This window comes from Musa acuminata, chromosome BXJ1-8, assembly GCF_036884655.1.
Source record: "Musa acuminata AAA Group cultivar baxijiao chromosome BXJ1-8, Cavendish_Baxijiao_AAA, whole genome shotgun sequence".
Taxonomy (NCBI): Eukaryota; Viridiplantae; Streptophyta; class Magnoliopsida; order Zingiberales; family Musaceae; genus Musa; species Musa acuminata.
Window position 1 is genome coordinate 38,754,365 of NC_088334.1, and position 25,491 is coordinate 38,779,855.

Sequence of the window (25,491 nt, forward strand, 5' to 3'; positions counted from 1 at the left end):
AGACTTACTTAAAACTCTCTTTTAAGCTTTTCAATTTTTCCAGCATTATGGCCAACAATAAATATGTCATTAACATATATATAGCAGGAGAATAATGAAATAATCATCTAAAAATTTCTTCATAAAACATACAATGACCAGACATGGTTCTAGGATGGGTGACCCCCTGGGAAGTCCTCGTGTTGCACTCCTTTTTGCGCCCCGAGCGGCCAAAACCTCTCCCGTCGACCTCCGAGGCGATGGTTTTGGGCCTCGGAATTTGCCGTGACCGCTACGCAGTCAGTCTCGTGGGGCTCGGAGAGAGCTTTCCGGAATGGGGCCGCAATAGCGATTCCGAGTTCGTTCGAGAAAGTCCCGATGGTTTCGGCGCGCGCTTGCCGTGTCCGGTACGCGGTCGGCCTCGTGGGCATCGGAGGGATCCGACAATGGCGATTCCGAGATCGTTCGAGAGGTTTCGGGGCTCCGGTCGTCGATGCGCCGTCCGCGACGTGCACAAAGGCGAGGGACGACGCAAACAAAACGAGTGCGATCATACCAGCACTAAAGCACCGGATCCCATCAGAACTCCGAAGTTAAGCGTGCTTGGGTCACCCATGGGAAGTCCTCGTGTTGCACTCCTTTTTGCGCCCCGAGCGGCCAAAACACTTACTTAAAACTCTCTTTTAAGCTTTTCAATTTTTCCAGCATTATGGCCAACAATAAATATGTCATTAACATATATATAGCAGGAGAATAATGAAATCATCATCTAAAAATTTCTTCATAAAACATACAATGACCAGACATGGTTCTAGGATGGGTGACCCCCTGGGAAGTCCTCGTGTTGCACTCCTTTTTGCGCCCCGAGCGACCAAAACCTCTCCCGTCGACCTCCGAGGCGATGATTTTGGGCCTCGGAATTTGCCGTGACCGCTACGCAGTCAGTCTCGTGGGGCTCGGAGAGAGCTTTCCGGAATGGGGCCGCAATAGCGATTCCGAGTTCGTTCGAGAAAGTCCCGATGGTTTCGGCGCGCGCTTGCCGTGTCCGGTACGCGGTCGGCCTCGTGGGCATCGGAGGGATCCGACAATGGCGATTCCGAGATCGTTCGAGAGGTTTCGGGGCTCCGGTCGTCGATGCGCCGTCCGCGACGTGCACAAAGGCGAGGGACGACGCACACAAAACGAGTGCGATCATACCAGCACTAAAGCACCGGATCCCATCAGAACTCCGAAGTTAAGCGTGCTTGGGTCACCCATGGGAAGTCCTCGTGTTGCACTCCTTTTTGCGCCCCGAGCGGCCAAAACACTTACTTAAAACTCTCTTTTAAGCTTTTCAATTTTTCCAGCATTATGGCCAACAATAAATATGTCATTAACATATATATAGCAGGAGAATAATGAAATCATCATCTAAAAATTTCTTCATAAAACATACAATGACCAGACATGGTTCTAGGATGGGTGACCCCCTGGGAAGTCCTCGTGTTGCACTCCTTTTTGCGCCCCGAGCGGCCAAAACCTCTCCCGTCGACCTCCGAGGCGATGGTTTTGGGCCTCGGAATTTGCCGTGACCGCTAAGCAGTCAATCTCGTGGGGCTCGGAGAGAGCTTTCCGGAATGGGGCCGCAATAGCGATTCCGAGTTCGTTCGAGAAAGTCCCGATGGTTTCGGCGCGCGCTTGCCGTGTCCGGTACGCGGTCGGCCTCGTGGGCATCGGAGGGATCCGACAATGGCGATTCCGAGATCGTTCGAGAGGTTTCGGGGCTCCGGTCGTCGATGCGCCGTCCGCGACGTGCACAAAGGCGAGGGACGACGCACACAAAACGAGTGCGATCATACCAGCACTAAAGCACCGGATCCCATCAGAACTCCGAAGTTAAGCGTGCTTGGGCGAGAGTAGTACTAGGATTGGTGACCCCCTAGGAAGTCATCGTGTTGCACTCCTTTTTGCGCCCCGAGCGGCCAAAAGACTTACTTAAAACTCTCTTTTAAGCTTTTCAATTTTTCCAGCATTATGGCCAACAATAAATATGTCATTAACATATATATAGCAGGAGAATAATGAAATAATCATCTAAAAATTTCTTCATAAAACATACAATGACCAGACATGGTTCTAGGATGGGTGACCCCCTGGGAAGTCCTCGTGTTGCACTCCTTTTTGCGCCCCGAGCGGCCAAAACCTCTCCCGTCGACCTCCGAGGCGATGGTTTTGGGCCTCGGAATTTGCCGTGACCGCTACGCAGTCAGTCTCGTGGGGCTCGGAGAGAGCTTTCCGGAATGGGGCCGCAATAGCGATTCCGAGTTCGTTCGAGAAAGTCCCGATGGTTTCGGCGCGCGCTTGCCGTGTCCGGTACGCGGTCGGCCTCGTGGGCATCGGAGGGATCCGACAATGGCGATTCCGAGATCGTTCGAGAGGTTTCGGGGCTCCGGTCGTCGATGCGCCGTCCGCGACGTGCACAAAGGCGAGGGACGACGCACACAAAACGAGTGCGATCATACCAGCACTAAAGCACCGGATCCCATCAGAACTCCGAAGTTAAGCGTGCTTGGGTCACCCATGGGAAGTCCTCGTGTTGCACTCCTTTTTGCGCCCCGAGCGGCCAAAACACTTACTTAAAACTCTCTTTTAAGCTTTTCAATTTTTCCAGCATTATGGCCAACAATAAATATGTCATTAACATATATATAGCAGGAGAATAATGAAATCATCATCTAAAAATTTCTTCATAAAACATACAATGACCAGACATGGTTCTAGGATGGGTGACCCCCTGGGAAGTCCTCGTGTTGCACTCCTTTTTGCGCCCCGAGCGACCAAAACCTCTCCCGTCGACCTCCGAGGCGATGATTTTGGGCCTCGGAATTTGCCGTGACCGCTACGCAGTCAGTCTCGTGGGGCTCGGAGAGAGCTTTCCGGAATGGGGCCGCAATAGCGATTCCGAGTTCGTTCGAGAAAGTCCCGATGGTTTCGGCGCGCGCTTGCCGTGTCCGGTACGCGGTCGGCCTCGTGGGCATCGGAGGGATCCGACAATGGCGATTCCGAGATCGTTCGAGAGGTTTCGGGGCTCCGGTCGTCGATGCGCCGTCCGCGACGTGCACAAAGGCGAGGGACGACGCACACAAAACGAGTGCGATCATACCAGCACTAAAGCACCGGATCCCATCAGAACTCCGAAGTTAAGCGTGCTTGGGTCACCCATGGGAAGTCCTCGTGTTGCACTCCTTTTTGCGCCCCGAGCGGCCAAAACACTTACTTAAAACTCTCTTTTAAGCTTTTCAATTTTTCCAGCATTATGGCCAACAATAAATATGTCATTAACATATATATAGCAGGAGAATAATGAAATCATCATCTAAAAATTTCTTCATAAAACATACAATGACCAGACATGGTTCTAGGATGGGTGACCCCCTGGGAAGTCCTCGTGTTGCACTCCTTTTTGCGCCCCGAGCGGCCAAAACCTCTCCCGTCGACCTCCGAGGCGATGGTTTTGGGCCTCGGAATTTGCCGTGACCGCTAAGCAGTCAATCTCGTGGGGCTCGGAGAGAGCTTTCCGGAATGGGGCCGCAATAGCGATTCCGAGTTCGTTCGAGAAAGTCCCGATGGTTTCGGCGCGCGCTTGCCGTGTCCGGTACGCGGTCGGCCTCGTGGGCATCGGAGGGATCCGACAATGGCGATTCCGAGATCGTTCGAGAGGTTTCGGGGCTCCGGTCGTCGATGCGCCGTCCGCGACGTGCACAAAGGCGAGGGACGACGCACACAAAACGAGTGCGATCATACCAGCACTAAAGCACCGGATCCCATCAGAACTCCGAAGTTAAGCGTGCTTGGGCGAGAGTAGTACTAGGATTGGTGACCCCCTAGGAAGTCATCGTGTTGCACTCCTTTTTGCGCCCCGAGCGGCCAAAAGACTTACTTAAAACTCTCTTTTAAGCTTTTCAATTTTTCCAGCATTATGGCCAACAATAAATATGTCATTAACATATATATAGCAGGAGAATAATGAAATAATCATCTAAAAATTTCTTCATAAAACATACAATGACCAGACATGGTTCTAGGATGGGTGACCCCCTGGGAAGTCCTCGTGTTGCACTCCTTTTTGCGCCCCGAGCGGCCAAAACCTCTCCCGTCGACCTCCGAGGCGATGGTTTTGGGCCTCGGAATTTGCCGTGACCGCTACGCAGTCAGTCTCGTGGGGCTCGGAGAGAGCTTTCCGGAATGGGGCCGCAATAGCGATTCCGAGTTCGTTCGAGAAAGTCCCGATGGTTTCGGCGCGCGCTTGCCGTGTCCGGTACGCGGTCGGCCTCGTGGGCATCGGAGGGATCCGACAATGGCGATTCTGAGATCGTTCGAGAGGTTTCGGGGCTCCGGTCGTCGATGCACCGTCCGCGACGTGCACAAAGGCGATGGACGACGCACACAAAACGAGTGCGATCATACCAGCACTAAAGCACCGGATCCCATCAGAACTCCGAAGTTAAGCGTGCTTGGGTCACCCATGGGAAGTCCTCGTGTTGCACTCCTTTTTGCGCCCCGAGCGGCCAAAACACTTACTTAAAACTCTCTTTTAAGCTTTTCAATTTTTCCAGCATTATGGCCAACAATAAATATGTCATTAACATATATATAGCAGGAGAATAATGAAATCATCATCTAAAAATTTCTTCATAAAACATACAATGACCAGACATGGTTCTAGGATGGGTGACCCCCTGGGAAGTCCTCGTGTTGCACTCCTTTTTGCGCCCCGAGCGGCCAAAACCTCTCCCGTCGACCTCCGAGGTGATGGTTTTGGGCCTCGGAATTTGCCGTGACCGCTATGCAGTCAGTCTCGTGGGGCTCGGAGAGAGCTTTCCGGAATGGGGCCGCAATAGCGATTCCGAGTTCGTTCGAGAAAGTCCCGATGGTTTCGGCGCGCGCTTGCCGTGTCCGGTACGCGGTCGGCCTCGTGGGCATCGGAGGGATCCGACAATGGCGATTCCGAGATCGTTCGAGAGGTTTCGGGGCTCCGGTCGTCGATGCGCCGTCCGCGACGTGCACAAAGGCGAGGGACGACGCACACAAAACGAGTGCGATCATACCAGCACTAAAGCACCGGATCCCATCAGAACTCCGAAGTTAAGCGTGCTTGGGCGAGAGTAGTACTAGGATTGGTGACCCCCTAGGAAGTCATCGTGTTGCACTCCTTTTTGCGCCCCGAGCGGCCAAAAGACTTACTTAAAACTCTCTTTTAAGCTTTTCAATTTTTCCAGCATTATGGCCAACAAAAAATATGTCATTAACATATATATAGCAGGAGAATAATGAAATCATCATCTAAAAATTTCTTCATAAAACATACAATGACCAGACATGGTTCTAGGATGGGTGACCCCCTGGGAAGTCCTCGTGTTGCACTCCTTTTTGCGCCCCGAGCGGCCAAAACCTCTCCAGTCGACCTCCGAGGCGATGGTTTTGGGCCTCGGAATTTGCCGTGACCGCTACGCTGTCAGTCTCGTGGGGCTCGGAGAGAGCTTTCCGGAATGGGGCCGCAATAGCGATTTCGAGTTCGTTCGAGAAAGTCCCGATGGTTTCGTCGCGCGCTTGCCGTGTCCGGTACGCGGTCGGCCTCGTGGGCATCGGAGGGATCCGACAATGGCGATTCCGAGATCGTTCGAGAGGTTTCGGGGCTCCGGTCGTCGATGCGCCGTCCGCGACGTGCACAAAGGCGAGGGACGACGCACACAAAACGAGTGCGATCATACCAGCACTAAAGCACCGGATCCCATCAGAACTCCGAAGTTAAGCGTGCTTGGGTCACCCATGGGAAGTCATCGTGTTGCACTCCTTTTTGCGCCCCGAGCGGCCAAAACACTTACTTAAAACTCTCTTTTAAGCTTTTCAATTTTTCCAGCATTATGGCCAACAATAAATATGTCATTAACATATATATAGCAGGAGAATAATGAAATCATCATCTAAAAATTTCTTCATAAAACATACAATGACCAGACATGGTTCTAGGATGGGTGACCCCCTGGGAAGTCCTCGTGTTGCACTCCTTTTTGCGCCCCGAGCGGCCAAAACCTCTCCCGTCGACCTCCGAGGCGATGGTTTTGGGCCTCGGAATTTGCCGTGACCGCTAAGCAGTCAATCTCGTGGGGCTCGGAGAGAGCTTTCCGGAATGGGGCCGCAATAGCGATTCCGAGTTCGTTCGAGAAAGTCCCGATGGTTTCGGCGCGCGCTTGCCGTGTCCGGTACGCGGTCGGCCTCGTGGGCATCGAGGGATCCGACAATGGCGATTCCGAGATCGTTCGAGAGGTTTCGGGGCTCCGGTCGTCGATGCGCCGTCCGCGACGTGCACAAAGGCGAGGGACGACGCACACAAAACGAGTGCGATCATACCAGCACTAAAGCACCGGATCCCATCAGAACTCCGAAGTTAAGCGTGCTTGGGCGAGAGTAGTACTAGGATTGGTGACCCCCTAGGAAGTCATCGTGTTGCACTCCTTTTTGCGCCCCGAGCGGCCAAAAGACTTACTTAAAACTCTCTTTTAAGCTTTTCAATTTTTCCAGCATTATGGCCAACAAAAAATATGTCATTAACATATATATAGCAGGAGAATAATGAAATCATCATCTAAAAATTTCTTCATAAAACATACAATGACCAGACATGGTTCTAGGATGGGTGACCCCCTGGGAAGTCCTCGTGTTGCACTCCTTTTTGCGCCCCGAGCGGCCAAAACCTCTCCAGTCGACCTCCGAGGCGATGGTTTTGGGCCTCGGAATTTGCCGTGACCGCTACGCTGTCAGTCTCGTGGGGCTCGGAGAGAGCTTTCCGGAATGGGGCCGCAATAGCGATTTCGAGTTCGTTCGAGAAAGTCCCGATGGTTTCGTCGCGCGCTTGCCGTGTCCGGTACGCGGTCGGCCTCGTGGGCATCGGAGGGATCCGACAATGGCGATTCCGAGATCGTTCGAGAGGTTTCGGGGCTCCGGTCGTCGATGCGCCGTCCGCGACGTGCACAAAGGCGAGGGACGACGCACACAAAACGAGTGCGATCATACCAGCACTAAAGCACCGGATCCCATCAGAACTCCGAAGTTAAGCGTGCTTGGGTCACCCATGGGAAGTCATCGTGTTGCACTCCTTTTTGCGCCCCGAGCGGCCAAAACACTTACTTAAAACTCTCTTTTAAGCTTTTCAATTTTTCCAGCATTATGGCCAACAATAAATATGTCATTAACATATATATAGCAGGAGAATAATGAAATCATCATCTAAAAATTTCTTCATAAAACATACAATGACCAGACATGGTTCTAGGATGGGTGACCCCCTGGGAAGTCCTCGTGTTGCACTCCTTTTTGCGCCCCGAGCGGCCAAAACCTCTCCCGTCGACCTCCGAGGCGATGGTTTTGGGCCTCGGAATTTGCCGTGACCGCTAAGCAGTCAATCTCGTGGGGCTCGGAGAGAGCTTTCCGGAATGGGGCCGCAATAGCGATTCCGAGTTCGTTCGAGAAAGTCCCGATGGTTTCGGCGCGCGCTTGCCGTGTCCGGTACGCGGTCGGCCTCGTGGGCATCGAGGGATCCGACAATGGCGATTCCGAGATCGTTCGAGAGGTTTCGGGGCTCCGGTCGTCGATGCGCCGTCCGCGACGTGCACAAAGGCGAGGGACGACGCACACAAAACGAGTGCGATCATACCAGCACTAAAGCACCGGATCCCATCAGAACTCCGAAGTTAAGCGTGCTTGGGCGAGAGTAGTACTAGGATTGGTGACCCCCTAGGAAGTCATCGTGTTGCACTCCTTTTTGCGCCCCGAGCGGCCAAAAGACTTACTTAAAACTCTCTTTTAAGCTTTTCAATTTTTCCAGCATTATGGCCAACAATAAATATGTCATTAACATATATATAGCAGGAGAATAATGAAATCATCATCTAAAAATTTCTTCATAAAACATACAATGACCAGACATGGTTCTAGGATGGGTGACCCCCTGGGAAGTCCTCGTGTTGCACTCCTTTTTGCGCCCCGAGCGGCCAAAACCTCTCCCGTCGACCTCCGAGGCGATGGTTTTGGGCCTCGGAATTTGCCGTGACCGCTACGCAGTCAGTCTCGTGGGGCTCGGAGAGAGCTTTCCGGAATGGGGCCGCAATAGCGATTCCGAGTTCGTTCGAGAAAGTCCCGATGATTTCGGCGCGCGCTTGCCGTGTCGGGTACGCGGTCGGCCTCGTGGGCATCGGAGGGATCCGACAATGGCGATTCCGAGATCGTTCGAGAGGTTTCGGGGCTCCGGTCGTCGATGCGCCGTCCGCGACGTGCACAAAGGCGAGGGACGAAGCACACAAAACGAGTGCGATCATACCAGCACTAAAGCACCGGATCCCATCAGAACTCCGAAGTTAAGCCTGCTTGGGCGAGATTAGTACTAGGATGGGTGACCCCCTGGGAAGTCCTCGTGTTGCACTCCTTTTTGCGCCCCGAGCGGCCAAAAGACAAACTTAAAACTCTCTTTTAAGCTTTTCAATTTTTCCAGCATTATGGCCAACAATAAATATGTCATTAACATATATATAGCAGGAGAATAATGAAATCATCATCTAAAAATTTCTTCATAAAACATACAAAGACCAGACATGGTTCTAGGATGGGTGACCCCCTGGGAAGTCCTCGTGTTGCACTCCTTTTTGCGCCCCGAGCGGCCAAAACCTCTCCCGTCGACCTCCGAGGCGATGGTTTTGGGCCTCGGAATTTGCCGTGACCGCTATGCAGTCAGTCTCGTGGGGCTCGGAGAGAGCTTTCCGGAATGGGGCCGCAATAGCGATTCCGAGTTCGTTCGAGAAAGTCCCGATGGTTTCGGCGCGCGCTTGCCGTGTCCGGTACGCGGTCGGCCTCGTGGGCATCGGAGGGATCCGACAATGGCGATTCCGAGATCGTTCGAGAGGTTTCGGGGCTCCGGTCGTCGATGCGCCGTCCGCGACGTGCACAAAGGCGAGGGACGACGCACACAAAACGAGTGCGATTATACCAGCACAAAAGCACCGGATCCCATCAGAACTCCGAAGTTAAGCGTGCTTGGGTCACCCATGGGAAGTCCTCGTGTTGCACTCCTTTTTGCGCCCCGAGCGGCCAAAACACTTACTTAAAACTCTCTTTTAAGCTTTTCAATTTTTCCAGCATTATGGCCAACAATAAATATGTCATTAACATATATATTGCAGGAGAATAATGAAATCATCATCTAAAAATTTCTTCATAAAACATACAATGACCAGACATGGTTCTAGGATGGGTGACCCCCTGGGAAGTCCTCGTGTTGCACTCCTTTTTGCGCCCCGAGCAGCCAAAACCTCTCCCGTCGACCTCCGATGCGATGGTTTTGGGCCTCGGAATTTGCCGTGACCGCTACGCTGTCAGTCTCGTGGGGCTCGGAGAGAGCTTTCCGGAATGGGGCCGCAATAGCGATTCCGAGTTCGTTCGAGAAAGTCCCGATGGTTTCGGCGCGCGCTTGCCGTGTCCGGTACGCGGTCGGCCTCGTGGGCATCGGAGGGATCCGACAATGGCGATTCCGAGATCGTTCGAGAGGTTTCGGGGCTCCGGTCGTCGATGCGCCGTCCGCGACGTGCACAAAGGCGAGGGACGACGCACACAAAACGAGTGCGATCATACCAGCACTAAAGCACCGGATCCCATCAGAACTTCGAAGTTAAGCGTGCTTGGGTCACCCATGGGAAGTCCTCGTGTTGCACTCCTTTTTGCGCCCCGAGCGGCCAAAACACTTACTTAAAACTCTCTTTTAAGCTTTTCAATTTTTCCAGCATTATGGCCAACTATAAATATGTCATTAACATATATATAGCAGGAGAATAATGAAATCATCATCTAAAAATTTCTTCATAAAACATACAATGACCAGACATGGTTCTAGGATGGGTGACCCCCTGGGAAGTCCTCGTGTTGCACTCCTTTTTGCGCCCCGAGCGACCAAAACCTCTCCCGTCGACCTCCGAGGCGATGGTTTTGGGCCTCGGAATTTGCCGTGACCGCTACGCAGTCAGTCTCGTGGGGCTCGGAGAGAGCTTTCCGGAATGGGGCCGCAATAGCGATTCCGAGTTCGTTCGAGAAAGTCCCGATGGTTTCGGCGCGCGCTTGCCGTGTCCGGTACGCGGTCGGCCTCGTGGGCATCGGAGGGATCCGACAATGGCGATTCCGAGATCGTTCGAGAGGTTTCGTGGCTCCGGTCGTCGATGCGCCGTCCGCGACGTGCACAAAGGCGAGGGACGACGCACACAAAACGAGTGCGATCATACCAGCAATAATGCACCGGATCCCATCAGAACTCCGAAGTCAAGCGTGCTTGGGCGAGAGTAGTACTAGGATGGGTGACCCCCTGGGAAGTCCTCGTGTTGCACTCCTTTTTGCGCCCCGAGCGGCCAAAAGACTTACTTAAAACTCTCTTTTAAGCTTTTCAATTTTTCCAGCATTATGGCCAACAAAAAATATGTCATTAACATATATATAGCAGGAGAATAATGAAATCATCATCTAAAAATTTCTTCATAAAACATACAATGACCAGACATGGTTCTAGGATGGGTGACCCCCTGGGAAGTCCTCGTGTTGCACTCCTTTTTGCGCCCCGAGCGGCCAAAACCTCTCCAGTCGACCTCCGAGGCGATGGTTTTGGGCCTCGGAATTTGCCGTGACCGCTACGCAGTCAGTCTCGTGGGGCTCGGAGAGAGCTTTCCGGAATGGGGCCGCAATAGCGATTCCGAGTTCGTTCGAGAAAGTCCCGATGGTTTCGGCGCGCGCTTGCCGTGTCCGGTACGCGGTCGGCCTCGTGGGCATCGGAGGGATCCGACAATGGCGATTCTGAGATCGTTCGAGAGGTTTCGGGGCTCCGGTCGTCGATGCGCCGTCCGCGACGTGCACAAAGGCGAGGGACGACGCACACAAAACGAGTGCGATCATACCAGCACTAAAGCACCGGATCCCATCAGAACTCCGAAGTTAAGCGTGCTTGGGTCACCCATGGGAAGTCCTCGTGTTGCACTCCTTTTTGCGCCCCGAGCGGCCAAAACACTTACTTAAAACTCTCTTTTAAGCTTTTCAATTTTTCCAGCATTATGGCCAACAATAAATATGTCATTAACATATATATAGCAGGAGAATAATGAAATCATCATCTAAAAATTTCTTCATAAAACATACAATGACCAGACATGGTTCTAGGATGGGTGACCCCCTGGGAAGTCCTCGTGTTGCACTCCTTTTTGCGCCCCGAGCGGCCAAAACCTCTCCCGTCGACCTCCGAGGCGATGGTTTTGGGCCTCGGAATTTGCCGTGACCGCTAAGCAGTCAATCTCGGGGGGCTCGGAGAGAGCTTTCCGGAATGGGGCCGCAATAGCGATTCCGAGTTCGTTCGAGAAAGTCCCGATGGTTTCGGCGCGCGCTTGCCGTGTCCGGTACGCGGTCGGCCTCGTGGGCATCGGAGGGATCCGACAATGGCGATTCCGAGATCGTTCGAGAGGTTTCGGGGCTCCGGTCGTCGATGCGCCGTCCGCGACGTGCACAAAGGCGAGGGACGACGCACACAAAACGAGTGCGATCATACCAGCACTAAAGCACCGGATCCCATCAGAACTCCGAAGTTAAGCGTGCTTGGGCGAGAGTAGTAATAGGATTGGTGACCCCCTAGGAAGTCATCGTGTTGCACTCCTTTTTGCGCCCCGAGCGGCCAAAAGACTTACTTAAAACTCTCTTTTAAGCTTTTCAATTTTTCCAGCATTATGGCCAACAATAAATATGTCATTAACATATATATAGCAGGAGAATAATGAAATCATCATCTAAAAATTTCTTCATAAAACATACAATGACCAGACATGGTTCTAGGATGGGTGACCCCCTGGGAAGTCCTCGTGTTGCACTCCTTTTTGCGCCCCGAGCGGCCAAAACCTCTCCCGTCGACCTCCGAGGCGATGGTTTTGGGCCTCGGAATTTGCCGTGACCGCTACGCAGTCAGTCTCGTGGGGCTCGGAGAGAGCTTTCCGGAATGGGGCCGCAATAGCGATTCCGAGTTCGTTCGAGAAAGTCCCGATGGTTTCGGCGCGCGCTTGCCGTGTCCGGTACGCGGTCGGCCTCGTGGGCATCGGAGGGATCCGACAATGGCGATTCCGAGATCGTTCGAGAGGTTTCGGGGCTCCGGTCGTCGATGCGCCGTCCGCGACGTGCACAAAGGCGAGGGACGAAGCACACAAAACGAGTGCGATCATACCAGCACTAAAGCACCGGATCCCATCAGAACTCCGAAGTTAAGCCTGCTTGGGCGAGATTAGTACTAGGATGGGTGACCCCCTGGGAAGTCCTCGTGTTGCACTCCTTTTTGCGCCCCGAGCGGCCAAAAGACATACTTAAAACTCTCTTTTAAGCTTTTCAATTTTTCCAGCATTATGGCCAACAATAAATATGTCATTAACATATATATAGCAGGAGAATAATGAAATCATCATCTAAAAATTTCTTCATAAAACATACAATGACCAGACATGGTTCTAGGATGGGTGACCCCCTGGGAAGTCCTCGTGTTGCACTCCTTTTTGCGCCCCGAGCGGCCAAAACCTCTCCCGTCGACCTCCGAGGCGATGGTTTTGGGCCTCGGAATTTGCCGTGACCGCTATGCAGTCAGTCTCGTGGGGCTCGGAGAGAGCTTTCCGGAATGGGGCCGCAATAGCGATTCCGAGTTCGTTCGAGAAAGTCCCGATGGTTTCGGCGCGCGCTTGCCGTGTCCGGTACGCGGTCGGCCTCGTGGGCATCGGAGGGATCCGACAATGGCGATTCCGAGATCGTTCGAGAGGTTTCGGGGCTCCGGTCGTCGATGCGCCGTCCGCGACGTGCACAAAGGCGAGGGACGACGCACACAAAACGAGTGCGATTATACCAGCACTAAAGCACCGGATCCCATCAGAACTCCGAAGTTAAGCGTGCTTGGGTCACCCATGGGAAGTCCTCGTGTTGCACTCCTTTTTGCGCCCCGAGCGGCCAAAACACTTACTTAAAACTCTCTTTTAAGCTTTTCAATTTTTCCAGCATTATGGCCAACAATAAATATGTCATTAACATATATATTGCAGGAGAATAATGAAATCATCATCTAAAAATTTCTTCATAAAACATACAATGACCAGACATGGTTCTAGGATGGGTGACCCCCTGGGAAGTCCTCGTGTTGCACTCCTTTTTGCGCCCCGAGCAGCCAAAACCTCTCCCGTCGACCTCCGAGGCGATGGTTTTGGGCCTCGGAATTTGCCGTGACCGCTACGCTGTCAGTCTCGTGGGGCTCGGAGAGAGCTTTCCGGAATGGGGCCGCAATAGCGATTCCGAGTTCGTTCGAGAAAGTCCCGATGGTTTCGGCGCGCGCTTGCCGTGTCCGGTACGCGGTCGGCCTCGTGGGCATCGGAGGGATCCGACAATGGCGATTCCGAGATCGTTCGAGAGGTTTCGGGGCTCCGGTCGTCGATGCGCCGTCCGCGACGTGCACAAAGGCGAGGGACGACGCACACAAAACGAGTGCGATCATACCAGCACTAAAGCACCGGATCCCATCAGAACTTCGAAGTTAAGCGTGCTTGGGTCACCCATGGGAAGTCCTCGTGTTGCACTCCTTTTTGCGCCCCGAGCGGCCAAAACACTTACTTAAAACTCTCTTTTAAGCTTTTCAATTTTTCCAGCATTATGGCCAACTATAAATATGTCATTAACATATATATAGCAGGAGAATAATGAAATCATCATCTAAAAATTTCTTCATAAAACATACAATGACCAGACATGGTTCTAGGATGGGTGACCCCCTGGGAAGTCCTCGTGTTGCACTCCTTTTTGCGCCCCGAGCGACCAAAACCTCTCCCGTCGACCTCCGAGGCGATGGTTTTGGGCCTCGGAATTTGCCGTGACCGCTACTCAGTCAGTCTCGTGGGGCTCGGAGAGAGCTTTCCGGAATGGGGCCGCAATAGCGATTCCGAGTTCGTTCGAGAAAGTCCCGATGGTTTCGGCGCGCGCTTGCCGTGTCCGGTACGTGGTCGGCCTCGTGGGCATCGGAGGGATCCGACAATGGCGATTCCGAGATCGTTCGAGAGGTTTCGTGGCTCCGGTCGTCGATGCGCCGTCCGCGACGTGCACAAAGGCGAGGGACGACGCACACAAAACGAGTGCGATCATACCAGCAATAATGCACCGGATCCCATCAGAACTCCGAAGTCAAGCGTGCTTGGGCGAGAGTAGTACTAGGATGGGTGACCCCCTGGGAAGTCCTCGTGTTGCACTCCTTTTTGCGCCCCGAGCGGCCAAAAGACTTACTTAAAACTCTCTTTTAAGCTTTTCAATTTTTCCAGCATTATGGCCAACAAAAAATATGTCATTAACATATATATAGCAGGAGAATAATGAAATCATCATCTAAAAATTTCTTCATAAAACATACAATGACCAGACATGGTTCTAGGATGGGTGACCCCCTGGGAAGTCCTCGTGTTGCACTCCTTTTTGCGCCCCGAGCGGCCAAAACCTCTCCAGTTGACCTCCGAGGCGATGGTTTTGGGCCTCGGAATTTGCCGTGACCGCTACGCAGTCAGTCTCGTGGGGCTCGGAGAGAGCTTTCCGGAATGGGGCCGCAATAGCGATTCCGAGTTCGTTCGAGAAAGTCCCGATGGTTTCGGCGCGCGCTTGCCGTGTCCGGTACGCGGTCGGCCTCGTGGGCATCGGAGGGATCCGACAATGGCGATTCTGAGATCGTTCGAGAGGTTTCGGGGCTCCGGTCGTCGATGCGCCGTCCGCGACGTGCACAAAGGCGAGGGACGACGCACACAAAACGAGTGCGATCATACCAGCACTAAAGCACCGGATCCCATCAGAACTCCGAAGTTAAGCGTGCTTGGGTCACCCATGGGAAGTCCTCGTGTTGCACTCCTTTTTGCGCCCCGAGCGGCCAAAACACTTACTTAAAACTCTCTTTTAAGCTTTTCAATTTTTCCAGCATTATGGCCAACAATAAATATGTCATTAACATATATATAGCAGGAGAATAATGAAATCATCATCTAAAAATTTCTTCATAAAACATACAATGACCAGACATGGTTCTAGGATGGGTGACCCCCTGGGAAGTCCTCGTGTTGCACTCCTTTTTGCGCCCCGAGCGGCCAAAACCTCTCCCGTCGACCTCCGAGGCGATGGTTTTGGGCCTCGGAATTTGCCGTGACCGCTAAGCAGTCAATCTCGTGGGGCTCGGAGAGAGCTTTCCGGAATGGGGCCGCAATAGCGATTCCGAGTTCGTTCGAGAAAGTCCCGATGGTTTCGGCGCGCGCTTGCCGTGTCCGGTACGCGGTCGGCCTCGTGGGCATCGGAGGGATCCGACAATGGCGATTCCGAGATCGTTCGAGAGGTTTCGGGGCTCCGGTCGTCGATGCGCCGTCCGCGACGTGCACAAAGGCGAGGGACGACGCACACAAAACGAGTGCGATCATACCAGCACTAAAGCACCGGATCCCATCAGAACTCCGAAGTTAAGCGTGCTTGGGCGAGAGTAGTACTAGGATTGGTGACCCCCTAGGAAGTCATCGTGTTGCACTCCTTTTTGCGCCCCGAGCGGCCAAAACACTTACTTAAAACTCTCTTTTAAGCTTTTCAATTTTTCCAGCATTATGGCCAACAATAAATATGTCATTAACATATATATAGCAGGAGAATAATGAAATCATCATCTAAAAATTTCTTCATAAAACATACAATGACCAGACATGGTTCTAGGATGGGTGACCCCCTGGGAAGTCCTCGTGTTGCACTCCTTTTTGCGCCCCGAGCGGCCAAAACCTCTCCCGTCGACCTCCGAGGCGATGGTTTTGGGCCTCGGAATTTGCCGTGACCGCTACGCAGTCAGTCTCGTGGGGCTCGGAGAGAGCTTTCCGGAATGGGGCCGCAATAGCGATTCCGAGTTCGTTCGAGAAAGTCCCGATGGTTTCGGCGCGCGCTTGCCGTGTCCGGTACGCGGTCGGCCTCGTGGGCATCGGAGGGATCCGACAATGGCGATTCCGAGATCGTTCGAGAGGTTTCGGGGCTCCGGTCGTCGATGCGCCGTCCGCGACGTGCACAAAGGCGAGGGACGAAGCACACAAAACGAGTGCGATCATACCAGCACTAAAGCACCGGATCCCATCAGAACTCCGAAGTTAAGCCTGCTTGGGCGAGAGTAGTACTAGGATGGGTGACCCCCTGGGAAGTCCTCGTGTTGCACTCCTTTTTGCGCCCCGAGCGGCCAAAAGACTTACTTAAAACTCTCTTTTAAGCTTTTCAATTTTTCCAGCATTATGGCCAACAATAAATATGTCATTAACATATATATAGCAGGAGAATAATGAAATCATCATCTAAAAATTTCTTCATAAAACATACAATGACCAGACATGGTTCTAGGATGGGTGACCCCCTGGGAAGTCCTCGTGTTGCACTCCTTTTTGCGCCCCGAGCGGCCAAAACCTCTCCCGTCGACCTCCGTGGCGATGGTTTTGGGCCTCGGAATTTGCCGTGACCGCTATGCAGTCAGTCTCGTGGGGCTCGGAGAGAGCTTTCCGGAATGGGGCCGCAATAGCGATTCCGAGTTCGTTCGAGAAAGTCCCGATGGTTTCGGCGCGCGCTTGCCGTGTCCGGTACGCGGTCGGCCTCGTGGGCATCGGAGGGATCCGACAATGGCGATTCCGAGATCGTTCGAGAGGTTTCGGGGCTCCGGTCGTCGATGCGCCGTCCGCGACGTGCACAAAGGCGAGGGACGACGCACACAAAACGAGTGCGATCATACCAGCACTAAAGCACCGGATCCAATCAGAACTCCGAAGTTAAGCGTGCTTGGGTCACCCATGGGAAGTCCTCGTGTTGCACTCCTTTTTGCGCCCCGAGCGGCCAAAACACTTACTTAAAACTCTCTTTTAAGCTTTTCAATTTTTCCAGCATTATGGCCAACAATAAATATGTCATTAACATATATATAGCAGGAGAATAATGAAATCATCATCTAAAAATTTCTTCATAAAACATACAATGACCAGACATGGTTCTAGGATGGGTGACCCCCTGGGAAGTCCTCGTGTTGCACTCCTTTTTGCGCCCCGAGCAGCCAAAACCTCTCCCGTCGACCTCCGAGGCGATAGTTTTGGGCCTCGGAATTTGCCGTGACCGCTACGCAGTCAGTCTCGTGGGGCTCGGAGAGAGCTTTCCGGAATGGGGCCGCAATAGCGATTCCGAGTTCGTTCGAGAAAGTCCCGATGGTTTCAGCGCGCGCTTGCCGTGTCCGGTACGCGGTCGGCCTCGTGGGCATCGGAGGGATCCGACAATGGCGATTCCGAGATCGTTCGAGAGGTTTCGGGGCTCCGGTCGTCGATGCGCCGTCCGCGACGTGCACAAAGGCGAGGGACGACGCACACAAAACGAGTGCGATCATACCAGCACTAAAGCACCGGATCCAATCAGAACTCCGAAGTTAAGCGTGCTTGGGTCACCCATGGGAAGTCCTCGTGTTGCACTCCTTTTTGCGCCCCGAGCGGCCAAAACACTTACTTAAAACTCTCTTTTAAGCTTTTCAATTTTTCCAGCATTATGGCCAACAATAAATATGTCATTAACATATATATAGCAGGAGAATAATGAAATCATCATCTAAAAATTTCTTCATAAAACATACAATGACCAGACATGGTTCTAGGATGGGTGACCCCCTGGGAAGTCCTCGTGTTGCACTCCTTTTTGCGCCCCGAGCAGCCAAAACCTCTCCCGTCGACCTCCGAGGCGATAGTTTTGGGCCTCGGAATTTGCCGTGACCGCTACGCAGTCAGTCTCGTGGGGCTCGGAGAGAGCTTTCCGGAATGGGGCCGCAATAGCGATTCCGAGTTCGTTCGAGAAAGTCCCGATGGTTTCGGCGCGCGCTTGCCGTGTCCGGTACGCGGTCGGCCTCGTGGGCATCGGAGGGATCCGACAATGGCGATTCCGAGATCGTTCGAGAGGTTTCGGGGCTCCGGTCGTCGATGCGCCGTCCGCGACGTGCACAAAGGCGAGGGACGAAGCACACAAAACGAGTGCGATCATACCAGCACTAAAGCACCGGATCCCATCAGAACTCCGAAGTTAAGCCTGCTTGGGCGAGAGTAGTACTAGGATGGGTGACCCCCTGGGAAGTCCTCGTGTTGCACTCCTTTTTGGCCCCGAGCGGCCAAAAGACTTACTTAAAACTCTCTTTTAAGCTTTTCAATTTTTCCAGCATTATGGCCAACAATAAATATGTCATTAACATATATATAGCAGGAGAATAATGAAATATCATCTAAAAATTTCTTCATAAAACATACAATGACCAGACATGGTTCTAGGATGGGTAACCCCCTGGGAAGTCCTCGTGTTGCACTCCTTTTTGCGCCCCGAGCGGCCAAAACCTCTCCCGTCGACCTCCGAGGCGATGGTTTTGGGCCTCGGAATTTGCCGTGACCGCTATGCAGTCAGTCTCGTGGGGCTCGGAGAGAGCTTTCCGGAATGGGGCCGCAATAGCGATTCCGAGTTCGTTCGAGAAAGTCCCGATGGTTTCGGCGCGCGCTTGCCGTGTCCGGTACGCGGTCGGCCTCGTGGGCATCGGAGGGATCCGACAATGGCGATTCCGAGATCGTTCGAGAGGTTTCGGGGCTCCGGTCGTCGATGCGCCGTCCGCGACGTGCACAAAGGCGAGGGACGACGCACACAAAACGAGTGCGATCATACCAGCACTAAAGCACCGGATCCCATCAGAACTCCGAAGTTAAGCGTGCTTGGGTCACCCATGGGAAGTCCTCGTGTTGCACTCCTTTTTGCGCCCCGAGCGGCCAAAACACTTACTTAAAACTCTCTTTTAAGCTTTTCAATTTTTCCAGCATTATGGCCAACAATAAATATGTCATTAACATATATATAGCAGGAGAATAATGAAATCATCATCTAAAAATTTCTTCATAAAACATACAATGACCAGACATGGTTCTAGGATGGGTGACCCCCTGGGAAGTCCTCGTGTTGCACTCCTTTTTGCGCCCCGAGCAGCCAAAACCTCTCCCGTCGACCTCCGAGGCGATAGTTTTGGGCCTCGGAATTTGCCGTGACCGCTACGCAGTCAGTCTCATGGGGCTCGGAGAGAGCTTTCCGGAATGGGGCCGCAATAGCGATTCCGAGTTCGTTCGAGAAAGTCCCGATGGTTTCGGCGCGCGCTTGCCGTGTCCGGTACGCGGTCGGCCTCGTGGGCATCGGAGGGATCCGACAATGGCGATTCCGAGATCGTTCGAGAGGTTTCGGGGCTCCGGTCGTCGATGCGCCGTCCGCGACGTGCACAAAGGCGAGGGACGAAGCACACAAAACGAGTGCGATCATACCAGCACTAAAGCACCGGATCCCATCAGAAATCCGAAGTTAAGCCTGCTTAGGCGAGAGTAGTACTAGGATGGGTGACCCCCTGGGAAGTCCTCGTGTTGCACTCCTTTTTGCGCCCCGAGCGGCCAAAAGACTTACTTAAAACTCTCTTTTAAGCTTTTCAATTTTTCCAGCATTATGGCCAACAATAAATATGTCATTAACATATATATAGCAGGAGAATAATGAAATCATCATCTAAAAATTTCTTCATAAAACATACAATGACCAGACATGGTTCTAGGATGGGTGACCCCCTGGGAAGTCCTCGTGTTGCACTCCTTTTTGCGCCCCGAGCGGCCAAAACCTCTCCCGTCGACCTCCGAGGCGATGGTTTTGGGCCTCGGAATTTGCCGTGACCGCTATGCAGTCAGTCTCGTGGGGCTCGGAGAGAGCTTTCCGGAATGGGGCCGCAATAGCGATTCCGAGTTCGTTCGAGAAAGTCCCGATGGTTTCGGCGCGCGCTTGCCGTGTCCGGTACGCGGTCGGCCTCGTGGGCATCGGAGGGATCCGACAATGGCGATTCCGAGATCGTTCGAGAGGTTTCGGGGCTCCGGTCGTCGATGCGCCGTCCGCGACGTGCACAAAGGCGAGGGACGACGCACACAAAATGAGTGCGATCATACCAGCACTAAAGCACCGGATCCCATCAGAACTCCGAAGTTAAGCGTGCTTGGGTCACCCATGGGAAGTCCTCGTGTTGCACTCCTTTTTGCGCCCCGAGCGGCCAAAACACTTACTTAAAACTCTCTTTTAAGCTTTTCAATTTTTCCAGCATTATGGCCAACAATAAATATGTCATTAACATATATATAGCAGGAGAATAATGAAATCATCATCTAAAAATTTCTTCATAAAACATACAATGACCAGACATGGTTCTAGGATGGGTGACCCCCTGGGAAGTCCTCGTGTTGCACTCCTTTTTGCGCCCCGAGCAGCCAAAACCTCTCCCGTCGACCTCCGAGTCGATAGTTTTGGGCCTCGGAATTTGCCGTGACCGCTACGCAGTCAGTCTCGTGGGGCTCGGAGAGAGCTTTCCGGAATGGGGCCGCAATAGCGATTCCGAGTTCGTTCGAGAAAGTCCCGATGGTTTCGGCGCGCGCTTGCCGTGTCCGGTACGCGGTCGGCCTCGTGGGCATCGGAGGGATCCGACAATGGCGATTCCGAGATCGTTCGAGAGGTTTCGGGGCTCCGGTCGTCGATGCGCCGTCCGCGACGTGCACAAAGGCGAGGGACGACGCACACAAAACGAGTGCGATCATACCAGCACTAAAGCACCGGATCCAATCAGAACTCCGAAGTTAAGCGTGCTTGGGTCACCCATGGGAAGTCCTCGTGTTGCACTCCTTTTTGCGCCCCGAGCGGCCAAAACACTTACTTAAAACTCTCTTTTAAGCTTTTCAATTTTTCCAGCATTATGGCCAACAATAAATATGTCATTAACATATATATAGCAGGAGAATAATGAAATCATCATCTAAAAATTTCTTCATAAAACATACAATGACCAGACATGGTTCTAGGATGGGTGACCCCCTGGGAAGTCCTCGTGTTGCACTCCTTTTTGCGCCCCGAGCAGCCAAAACCTCTCCCGTCGACCTCCGAGGCGATAGTTTTGGGCCTCGGAATTTGCCGTGACCGCTACGCAGTCAGTCTCGTGGGGCTCGGAGAGAGCTTTCCGGAATGGGGCCGCAATAGCGATTCCGAGTTCGTTCGAGAAAGTCCCGATGGTTTCGGCGCGCGCTTGCCGTGTCCGGTACGCGGTCGGCCTCGTGGGCATCGGAGGGATCCGACAATGGCGATTCCGAGATCGTTCGAGAGGTTTCGGGGCTCCGGTCGTCGATGCGCCGTCCGCGACGTGCACAAAGGCGAGGGACGAAGCACACAAAACGAGTGCGATCATACCAGCACTAAAGCACCGGATCCCATCAGAACTCCGAAGTTAAGCCTGCTTGGGCGAGAGTAGTACTAGGATGGGTGACCCCCTGGGAAGTCCTCGTGTTGCACTCCTTTTTGCGCCCCGAGCGGCCAAAAGACTTACTTAAAACTCTCTTTTAAGCTTTTCAATTTTTCCAGCATTATGGCCAACAATAAATATGTCATTAACATATATATAGCAGGAGAATAATGAAATATCATCTAAAAATTTCTTCATAAAACATACAATGACCAGACATGGTTCTAGGATGGGTAACCCCCTGGGAAGTCCTCGTGTTGCACTCCTTTTTGCGCCCCGAGCGGCCAAAACCTCTCCCGTCGACCTCCGAGGCGATGGTTTTGGGCCTCGGAATTTGCCGTGACCGCTATGCAGTCAGTCTCGTGGGGCTCGGAGAGAGCTTTCCGGAATGGGGCCGCAATAGCGATTCCGAGTTCGTTCGAGAAAGTCCCGATGGTTTCGGCGCGCGCTTGCCGTGTCCGGTACGCGGTCGGCCTCGTGGGCATCGGAGGGATCCGACAATGGCGATTCCGAGATCGTTCGAGAGGTTTCGGGGCTCCGGTCGTCGATGCGCCGTCCGCGACGTGCACAAAGGCGAGGGACGACGCACACAAAACGAGTGCGATCATACCAGCACTAAAGCACCGGATCCCATCAGAACTCCGAAGTTAAGCGTGCTTGGGTCACCCATGGGAAGTCCTCGTGTTGCACTCCTTTTTGCGCCCCGAGCGGCCAAAACACTTACTTAAAACTCTCTTTTAAGCTTTTCAATTTTTCCAGCATTATGGCCAACAATAAATATGTCATTAACATATATATAGCAGGAGAATAATGAAATCATCATCTAAAAATTTCTTCATAAAACATACAATGACCAGACATGGTTCTAGGATGGGTGACCCCCTGGGAAGTCCTCGTGTTGCACTCCTTTTTGCGCCCCGAGCAGCCAAAACCTCTCCCGTCGACCTCCGAGGCGATAGTTTTGGGCCTCGGAATTTGCCGTGACCGCTACGCAGTCAGTCTCGTGGGGCTCGGAGAGAGCTTTCCGGAATGGGGCCGCAATAGCGATTCCGAGTTCGTTCGAGAAAGTCCCGATGGTTTCGGCGCGCGCTTGCCGTGTCCGGTACGCGGTCGGCCTCGTGGGCATCGGAGGGATCCGACAATGGCGATTCCGAGATCGTTCGAGAGGTTTCGGGGCTCCGGTCGTCGATGCGCCGTCCGCGACGTGCACAAAGGTGAGGGACGAAGCACACAAAACGAGTGCGATCATACCAGCACTAAAGCACCGGATCCCATCAGAAATCCGAAGTTAAGCCTGCTTGGGCGAGAGTAGTACTAGGATGGGTGACCCCCTGGGAAGTCCTCGTGTTGCACTCCTTTTTGCGCCCCGAGCGGCCAAAAGACTTACTTAAAACTCTCTTTTAAGCTTTTCAATTTTTCCAGCATTATGGCCAACAATAAATATGTCATTAACATATATATAGCAGGAGAATAATGAAATCATCATCTAAAAATTTCTTCATAAAACATACAATGACCAGACATGGTTCTAGGATGGGTGACCCCCTGGGAAGTCCTCGTGTTGCACTCCTTTTTGCGCCCCGAGCGGCCAAAACCTCTCCCGTCGACCTCCGAGGCGATGGTTTTGGGCCTCGGAATTTGCCGTGACCGCTATGCAGTCAGTCTCGTGGGGCTCGGAGAGAGCTTTCCGGAATGGGGCCGCAATAGCGATTCCGAGTTCGTTCGAGAAAGTCCCGATGGTTTCGGCGCGCGCTTGCCGTGTCCGGTACGCGGTCGGCCTCGTGGGCATCGGAGGGATCCGACAATGGCGATTCCGAGATCGTTCGAGAGGTTTCGGGGCTCCGGTCGTCGATGCGCCGTCCGCGACGTGCACAAAGGCGAGGGACGACGCACACAAAACGAGTGCGATCATACCAGCACTAAAGCACCGGATCCCATCAGAACTCCGAAGTTAAGCGTGCTTGGGTCACCCATGGGAAGTCCTCGTGTTGCACTCCTTTTTGCGCCCCGAGCGGCCAAAACACTTACTTAAAACTCTCTTTTAAGCTTTTCAATTTTTCCAGCATTATGGCCAACAATAAATATGTCATTAACATATATATTGCAGGAGAATAATGAAATCATCATCTAAAAATTTCTTCATAAAACATACAATGACCAGACATGGTTCTAGGATGGGTGACCCCCTGGGAAGTCCTCGTGTTGCACTCCTTTTTGCGCCCCGAGCAGCCAAAACCTCTCCCGTCGACCTCCGAGGCGATAGTTTTGGGCCTCGGAATTTGCCGTGACCGCTACGCAGTCAGTCTCGTGGGGCTCGGAGAGAGCTTTCCGGAATGGGGCCGCAATAGCGATTCCGAGTTCGTTCGAGAAAGTCCCGATGGTTTCGGCGCGCGCTTGCCGTGTCCGGTACGCGGTCGGCCTCGTGGGCATCGGAGGGATCCGACAATGGCGATTCCGAGATCGTTCGAGAGGTTTCGGGGCTCCGGTCGTCGATGCGCCGTCCGCGACGTGCACAAAGGCGAGGGACGAAGCACACAAAACGAGTGCGATCATACCAGCACTAAAGCACCGGATCCCATCAGAAATCCGAAGTTAAGCCTGCTTGGGCGAGAGTAGTACTAGGATGGGTGACCCCCTGGGAAGTCCTCGTGTTGCACTCCTTTTTGCGCCCCGAGCGGCCAAAAGACTTACTTAAAACTCTCTTTTAAGCTTTTCAATTTTTCCAGCATTATGGCCAACAATAAATATGTCATTAACATATATATAGCAGGAGAATAATGAAATCATCATCTAAAAATTTCTTCATAAAAGATACAATGACCAGACATGGTTCTAGGATGGGTGACCCCCTGGGAAGTCCTCGTGTTGCACTCCTTTTTGCGCCCCGAGCGGCCAAAACCTCTCCCGTCGACCTCCGAGGCGATGGTTTTGGGCCTCGGAATTTGCCGTGACCGCTATGCAGTCAGTCTCGTGGGGCTCGGAGAGAGCTTTCCGGAATGGGGCCGCAATAGCGATTCCGAGTTCGTTCGAGAAAGTCCCGATGGTTTCGGCGCGCGCTTGCCGTGTCCGGTACGCGGTCGGCCTCGTGGGCATCGGAGGGATCCGACAATGGCGATTCCGAGATCGTTCGAGAGGTTTCGGGGCTCCGGTCGTCGATGCGCCGTCCGCGACGTGCACAAAGGCGAGGGACGACGCACACAAAACGAGTGCGATCATACCAGCACTAAAGCACCGGATCCCATCAGAACTCCGAAGTTAAGCGTGCTTGGGTCACCCATGGGAAGTCCTCGTGTTGCACTCCTTTTTGCGCCCCGAGCGGCCAAAACACTTACTTAAAACTCTCTTTTAAGCTTTTCAATTTTTCCAGCATTATGGCCAACAATAAATATGTCATTAACATATATATTGCAGGAGAATAATGAAATCATCATCTAAAAATTTCTTCATAAAACATACAATGACCAGACATGGTTCTAGGATGGGTGACCCCCTGGGAAGTCCTCGTGTTGCACTCCTTTTTGCGCCCCGAGCAGCCAAAACCTCTCCCGTCGACCTCCGAGGCGATAGTTTTGGGCCTCGGAATTTGCCGTGACCGCTACGCAGTCAGTCTCGTGGGGCTCGGAGAGAGCTTTCCGGAATGGGGCCGCAATAGCGATTCCGAGTTCGTTCGAGAAAGTCCCGATGGTTTCGGCGCGCGCTTGCCGTGTCCGGTACGCGGTCGGCCTCGTGGGCATCGGAGGGATCCGACAATGGCGATTCCGAGATCGTTCGAGAGGTTTCGGGGCTCCGGTCGTCGATGCGCCGTCCGCGACGTGCACAAAGGCGAGGGACGAAGCACACAAAACGAGTGCGATCATACCAGCACTAAAGCACCGGATCCCATCAGAAATCCGAAGTTAAGCCTGCTTGGGCGAGAGTAGTACTAGGATGGGTGACCCCCTGGGAAGTCCTCGTGTTGCACTCCTTTTTGCGCCCCGAGCGGCCAAAAGACTTACTTAAAACTCTCTTTTAAGCTTTTCAATTTTTCCGGCATTATGGCCAACAATAAATATGTCATTAACATATATATAGCAGGAGAATAATGAAAT

General features: G+C 52.9%; 18 non-coding genes and 14 pseudogenes across 18 annotated transcripts; all 32 read left to right on the plus strand.

The window, feature by feature from the left end:
* The first annotated feature begins 521 nt into the window (after window positions 1–521).
* Window positions 522–618, plus strand: LOC135591811 (5S ribosomal RNA; annotated as a pseudogene).
* Window positions 619–1,162: 544 nt separating this feature from the next.
* Window positions 1,163–1,259, plus strand: LOC135591812 (5S ribosomal RNA; annotated as a pseudogene).
* A 544-nt stretch (window positions 1,260–1,803) lies between these two features.
* Window positions 1,804–1,922, plus strand: LOC135590223 (5S ribosomal RNA). Its single transcript, XR_010477629.1, has one exon. It is a non-coding gene; the product is annotated as a 5S ribosomal RNA (ribosomal RNA).
* Window positions 1,923–2,466: 544 nt separating this feature from the next.
* LOC135591813 (5S ribosomal RNA) lies at window positions 2,467–2,563 on the plus strand (annotated as a pseudogene).
* A 544-nt stretch (window positions 2,564–3,107) lies between these two features.
* LOC135591815 (5S ribosomal RNA) lies at window positions 3,108–3,204 on the plus strand (annotated as a pseudogene).
* Window positions 3,205–3,748: 544 nt separating this feature from the next.
* LOC135590224 (5S ribosomal RNA) lies at window positions 3,749–3,867 on the plus strand. The gene has a single exon (XR_010477631.1). It is a non-coding gene; the product is annotated as a 5S ribosomal RNA (ribosomal RNA).
* Window positions 3,868–4,411: 544 nt separating this feature from the next.
* LOC135591816 (5S ribosomal RNA) lies at window positions 4,412–4,508 on the plus strand (annotated as a pseudogene).
* Window positions 4,509–5,052: 544 nt separating this feature from the next.
* LOC135590225 (5S ribosomal RNA) lies at window positions 5,053–5,171 on the plus strand. Its single transcript, XR_010477632.1, has one exon. It is a non-coding gene; the product is annotated as a 5S ribosomal RNA (ribosomal RNA).
* A 544-nt stretch (window positions 5,172–5,715) lies between these two features.
* LOC135591848 (5S ribosomal RNA) lies at window positions 5,716–5,812 on the plus strand (annotated as a pseudogene).
* Window positions 5,813–6,355: 543 nt separating this feature from the next.
* Window positions 6,356–6,474, plus strand: LOC135590226 (5S ribosomal RNA). Its single transcript, XR_010477633.1, has one exon. It is a non-coding gene; the product is annotated as a 5S ribosomal RNA (ribosomal RNA).
* Window positions 6,475–7,018: 544 nt separating this feature from the next.
* Window positions 7,019–7,115, plus strand: LOC135591849 (5S ribosomal RNA; annotated as a pseudogene).
* Window positions 7,116–7,658: 543 nt separating this feature from the next.
* On the plus strand, window positions 7,659–7,777 carry LOC135590227 (5S ribosomal RNA). Its single transcript, XR_010477634.1, has one exon. It is a non-coding gene; the product is annotated as a 5S ribosomal RNA (ribosomal RNA).
* A 544-nt stretch (window positions 7,778–8,321) lies between these two features.
* Window positions 8,322–8,440, plus strand: LOC135592034 (5S ribosomal RNA). Its single transcript, XR_010478800.1, has one exon. It is a non-coding gene; the product is annotated as a 5S ribosomal RNA (ribosomal RNA).
* Window positions 8,441–10,266: 1,826 nt separating this feature from the next.
* On the plus strand, window positions 10,267–10,385 carry LOC135589300 (5S ribosomal RNA). The gene has a single exon (XR_010476709.1). It is a non-coding gene; the product is annotated as a 5S ribosomal RNA (ribosomal RNA).
* Window positions 10,386–10,929: 544 nt separating this feature from the next.
* On the plus strand, window positions 10,930–11,026 carry LOC135591818 (5S ribosomal RNA; annotated as a pseudogene).
* A 544-nt stretch (window positions 11,027–11,570) lies between these two features.
* On the plus strand, window positions 11,571–11,689 carry LOC135590717 (5S ribosomal RNA). The gene has a single exon (XR_010478123.1). It is a non-coding gene; the product is annotated as a 5S ribosomal RNA (ribosomal RNA).
* Window positions 11,690–12,233: 544 nt separating this feature from the next.
* LOC135592035 (5S ribosomal RNA) lies at window positions 12,234–12,352 on the plus strand. The gene has a single exon (XR_010478801.1). It is a non-coding gene; the product is annotated as a 5S ribosomal RNA (ribosomal RNA).
* Window positions 12,353–14,178: 1,826 nt separating this feature from the next.
* Window positions 14,179–14,297, plus strand: LOC135589301 (5S ribosomal RNA). The gene has a single exon (XR_010476710.1). It is a non-coding gene; the product is annotated as a 5S ribosomal RNA (ribosomal RNA).
* A 544-nt stretch (window positions 14,298–14,841) lies between these two features.
* Window positions 14,842–14,938, plus strand: LOC135591819 (5S ribosomal RNA; annotated as a pseudogene).
* Window positions 14,939–15,482: 544 nt separating this feature from the next.
* LOC135590228 (5S ribosomal RNA) lies at window positions 15,483–15,601 on the plus strand. Its single transcript, XR_010477635.1, has one exon. It is a non-coding gene; the product is annotated as a 5S ribosomal RNA (ribosomal RNA).
* A 544-nt stretch (window positions 15,602–16,145) lies between these two features.
* Window positions 16,146–16,264, plus strand: LOC135590748 (5S ribosomal RNA). The gene has a single exon (XR_010478154.1). It is a non-coding gene; the product is annotated as a 5S ribosomal RNA (ribosomal RNA).
* A 1,826-nt stretch (window positions 16,265–18,090) lies between these two features.
* On the plus strand, window positions 18,091–18,209 carry LOC135590760 (5S ribosomal RNA). The gene has a single exon (XR_010478166.1). It is a non-coding gene; the product is annotated as a 5S ribosomal RNA (ribosomal RNA).
* Window positions 18,210–18,751: 542 nt separating this feature from the next.
* LOC135591820 (5S ribosomal RNA) lies at window positions 18,752–18,848 on the plus strand (annotated as a pseudogene).
* A 544-nt stretch (window positions 18,849–19,392) lies between these two features.
* LOC135590199 (5S ribosomal RNA) lies at window positions 19,393–19,511 on the plus strand. Its single transcript, XR_010477605.1, has one exon. It is a non-coding gene; the product is annotated as a 5S ribosomal RNA (ribosomal RNA).
* A 544-nt stretch (window positions 19,512–20,055) lies between these two features.
* Window positions 20,056–20,152, plus strand: LOC135591821 (5S ribosomal RNA; annotated as a pseudogene).
* Window positions 20,153–21,337: 1,185 nt separating this feature from the next.
* Window positions 21,338–21,456, plus strand: LOC135590772 (5S ribosomal RNA). Its single transcript, XR_010478178.1, has one exon. It is a non-coding gene; the product is annotated as a 5S ribosomal RNA (ribosomal RNA).
* Window positions 21,457–21,999: 543 nt separating this feature from the next.
* On the plus strand, window positions 22,000–22,096 carry LOC135591822 (5S ribosomal RNA; annotated as a pseudogene).
* Window positions 22,097–22,640: 544 nt separating this feature from the next.
* LOC135589611 (5S ribosomal RNA) lies at window positions 22,641–22,759 on the plus strand. The gene has a single exon (XR_010477018.1). It is a non-coding gene; the product is annotated as a 5S ribosomal RNA (ribosomal RNA).
* A 544-nt stretch (window positions 22,760–23,303) lies between these two features.
* On the plus strand, window positions 23,304–23,400 carry LOC135591823 (5S ribosomal RNA; annotated as a pseudogene).
* A 544-nt stretch (window positions 23,401–23,944) lies between these two features.
* LOC135589612 (5S ribosomal RNA) lies at window positions 23,945–24,063 on the plus strand. Its single transcript, XR_010477019.1, has one exon. It is a non-coding gene; the product is annotated as a 5S ribosomal RNA (ribosomal RNA).
* Window positions 24,064–24,607: 544 nt separating this feature from the next.
* On the plus strand, window positions 24,608–24,704 carry LOC135591824 (5S ribosomal RNA; annotated as a pseudogene).
* Window positions 24,705–25,248: 544 nt separating this feature from the next.
* Window positions 25,249–25,367, plus strand: LOC135589614 (5S ribosomal RNA). The gene has a single exon (XR_010477020.1). It is a non-coding gene; the product is annotated as a 5S ribosomal RNA (ribosomal RNA).
* The last annotated feature ends 124 nt before the right edge of the window (window positions 25,368–25,491 follow it).